The following is a 4,214-nucleotide window of genomic DNA, read 5'->3' as shown; positions in this document are numbered from 1 at the left end:
GTGATCTACGAGTCTCCTTAAGGAGACAGATTTGAGTATGCACTACGCTTCAAGTTTCAGGCCTCTAATAATGAGGCGGAATATGAAGCCCTGCTAGCCGGCATCCGTATGTGTAAGGCGACAGGGGCCATGAAAATTGACGCCTACTCTGATTCACAATTGGTCGTTAGCCCGTATGAGGGAAAATATGAAGCAACTCATCCGGCCATGATCAAATATCTTCAGGCAGTCAAAGAAGAGGCTGGGGTACTTGAGGAATTCCGTCTGAATCAAGTGCCTAGGTCAGAAAATAACTAGGCGGATGCGTTGTCAAAACTGGCATCTTCCGCCTGCCATGATACGCCTCGGTCAGTCTTCTGGGATGTTCTTGAAAAAAGAAGCATCTATGAAGATCCAATTGGAATTCTAGATCAAAGCTCTACCTGGATGGATGGCATCCGGGCCTATCTTTCAGACGGTACGCTTCCTGATTCGCCACCAGATGCAGCCGTCCTGAAGAAGCGAGCTGCGGGCTTCGAGTTGAGAAACGGAGAACTCTTCAAGGCAGGGTTTCTTAAGCATCTGTTGAAGTGTGTCACCCCAGAAAAGGGGAAGGAAGTTCTCGAAGACTTGCACTCGGGATTCTGCGCCTCTCACATAGGCGGCAGGTCCCTAGCCGTTAGAGCCAGACAACATTATTTTTGGCCCACTCTTGAGGCAAACTCCAAGGAGTTAGTGAAGAAATTTGGCAAATTTATTCACCATCCGGCTACTGATCTGACGGCCATCCACAGCCCAATCCCGTTTGCAAAATGGGGCATGGACATTCTAGGTCCTTACACGCCTGCTCCAGGCGGTAAGCGCTACATCTTGGTGGTTGTGGATTATTTCACCAAGTGGGTGGAGGCTAAGGCGGTTAAGAACATCAAGACCTCAGACGTAATTTCCTTCATCTGGAAGAACATTATCACCCGGTATGGGTTACCTATGTCTATGGTGTTCGATAACGGTCCTCAGTTTGAGACGCCTCAGCTAAAAACTTGGTTGGGAGATCAAGGGATCTCAAGTTGTTTTGCATCATTCGGCCGACCCCAAGAAAATGGCCAAGTTGAAGCCTTCAACAAACTAATCTTAGACGGCATTAAAAAGAAAATTGAAAGAGTCGGTGGCTTGTGGGCAGAGGAGTTAATCCATGTCTTATGGGCCATCCGGACAACCGCAAAAGGGGCAACCGATGAAACCCCATTTCTCATGGTTTACGGTACTGAAGCCGTCTTGCCCATCGAACATTACGAGCCGACTCTCAGAGTCATGCTATATGATGAAGAGGCAAACTGGGAAGCAATGCGCCTGGCATTGGATTCACTCCCAGAACGCCTGGGCAATGCCCCTACCGGATCTATGAAGAAGTAAGAGGCGGCACCTACCACCTGGAAACTCCAGACGGCAGGCGCCTGCCTAGAACTTGGAATGTAGACAATTTGAAAAAATACTACTTCTGAGAACCAGTTTTTTGTAAACAGTGATTTAATTAATGAGAATTCAGACTTTGTTTGTAAAATCATTTTCGTTTCTCCGTCTAGGTAATATTCAGATGGATTCTTATGTAACTAACTAAGTTTGACACTTAGTAAGAGTTATAATTGCTTGACCGCCTGGGTAATACTCAGATGGATCCTTTGTTAACTTGACTAGGTTTGATACTTGGTATGAATTGATAATTGTCTGTCCGTCTGGGTAATACCCATACGGGCTTATTTGTTTAAAATAACTAAGTTTGACACTTAGTGTAAATTTAATGTCGTAACAATCCGATTAAAAATTAAACACAAAAACGCTTAGTGGCTATACAACCGGTCTCAAACAAGACCAAAGGCTTAAATGGCCGGATGGTTGCTTATTTTATAAAACCGCCTGTCCCAATATGGACAAAGGCGTCCGAAGACACCCCTCCGGGTGCAATCGTCGTAGAGAACAGAATATCTGTTGGTTCTACGTACCTATGGAGACGACAAAAATTGAACGACCACATTGGTCAACTCATAGCCGTCTGACCAGAATGATCTGTAAAGAACGACCAAGTTACCGATTACCGGATGCCCCTAGGCATCAGTTGGTCACCGGCTGAAGTTCTCACATGTTATTTATTCCAAAGGTGCACTTTCTATCCCTATTGGGGCAAAAGAGTTGTGCAATGGTTATGCAATCTCTACCAAGACGGACAAACTCCGTTTAGTTAGTTATTGGAACGCCTGTTGGTGTACGGCTGTGCAATTGGTTTGAGGCAATCACTACTGTGATTGATTGACTTACAAACGTATCATGCTCATTGCAGCATCAGACGTTCCCAAGTCAATCAACCAACTCCATCTGAAACCAACCACACAGCCGTCCAGGGGCAAGGACAGTCAGGCTTTTGATAAGTTCGGCAAAAAATCACCACATGCTTTTGATAAGTTAGGCAAAAAATACAAAAATTGAAATTCAAACGCAAACGCAGAATGATTAAAACCAACTCACTCGGTGCATTCCATAAAAGTCCACCCAACCAAATGGTTGTAGTGGATCAAATGTTAACCGGACCCCGTCCGGGAGAAAAGAGACATTGTTAATTAACCCGGCTCCACAGCCGGTAAATACAAAATACTCGGCACGCAGGCCGTGAAAGTAAGTTTTGGCATACTGCCGCAGAAATAAAGAAAAAATAAAAACAGAGATTGGCATACTGCCGCTAAAAAATCACTTATGGCCTACAGACGGTGCCTCCTGGTCCTCTTCCTCATCATCTTAGGGAATCTCTTCTGCTACACCCAGACCAGGTAGCTCAGGCGCGGGGGGCTCATTGTTGGAGTTGACCCAGGCATCAAAGGACTCAGGCTTCGGCTCACCTCTATCTCTCAGGTACACCACATACTCGGCGTAACTGTGAGCCAGTGCCCAGACGCTATAATCCGCGTCTGGGTACAAGGCGGCCCAGGCGATCTTCATACTGGCGTCATTGTCAGTATCAATTTCACCAACCAGGCGGTTTTGCTCCGCCTCCAGAGTTGCTACAAAGTTTGTCTGAGCCTGAGAAGCCTCCTTCTTCAGCCTCTCAACCTTGGTCTTCAGGTTGGTGTTCTCTTCGGAAACACCCTGAAGTGTGCCAAGGTCCGCCTGAGCCTTCTTGAGCGCCTTGTCAGCCTTTTTGGCGCTCTCATCCGCCTTTTTCTTGGCTTCCTCTGCCTTCTTCTAGGCCGTCTCAACGTCGCTCACCCGCTGGTTGGCCGTTTCCAGATCCGCCTCCAGCTGCTGGATTTTTGACGCCTGTGTCATTATGATTGCTTTAGTTTCAAGATCATTTACGATAGTTGAGTATAAAGCAACATTATCAGCGTCTATGGCGGACTTCTTGGCCCTTTTTACCTCTTCCCGTTTGCGGTAATAAGGATGCTTGAGCTCGTCTACTCGCAGCATAGCCTGCAAAAAAGCAAGTGGTATTAGCATTGCAGGCAGGGTAAAGCACTTGGAAAAAATAAAATTGACGAGTTCCTTACCTCATCCAGAAGGGATAGAATGCGTTCCAGATTGAACGTCTCTATCCCAGGGATGTTGTCCTTATCCCTCTTCCGGACAGCGTCAAGCAGGGCCTTGGCGTGCTTCTGGTCGTCTGGCCAGCGGGGAGATTGATCTACACCATAATCAATAGGTGATGAGAGAGAAATTAAGGCAGCACCAATCTGTTGCCGACCGTCTGAGGATGACGTCTGCTAGGAGTGGGATTTCACTCGCAAAGGCCACCCCAGCTCAGGCTGGGATTCAAAAGGGTTCTTACCTTCAGAGCCGGCCAAGCGGGAACCGCTTGCAAGCGTGGTGAACCCCCTAGTTGCTGTTACGGGGTTGACGAGGTCGAGGCCCAGTCTGCCGCTTATCCTCTCGTTTCGTCCCCCTAACCGCATCTGATGGTGCCCGACTGAGGCGCCAGGGGTGGAGGCGGAGGTGGATTCTTTGGTTTTGTTGAGAATGGAGGGGGTTTCCTCCCTAGCCCGTTTGAGATTTTTCTCAAACGTCTTTCCAACCTCTCCCCCCTGCGAAAATAACCATGTTAAAGTTAGCATCCGGGGAAAATAATCTTTAAGACCAATCTAAGAAAGGGTCAGGCGTTTTTCACCTTGGCCTTGACTGCGGCCGCAGCTTTTTCCGCAAGCTCCTTGCGGATGACTGCAGAGGACCGCTTGGGAGTCTTCTCCGCCTGC

This window comes from Chenopodium quinoa, unplaced genomic scaffold (assembly GCF_001683475.1).
Source record: "Chenopodium quinoa cultivar QQ74 unplaced genomic scaffold, ASM168347v1, whole genome shotgun sequence".
NCBI classification, from domain to species: domain Eukaryota; kingdom Viridiplantae; phylum Streptophyta; class Magnoliopsida; order Caryophyllales; family Amaranthaceae; genus Chenopodium; species Chenopodium quinoa.
This window is presented reverse-complemented; position numbering follows the sequence as displayed.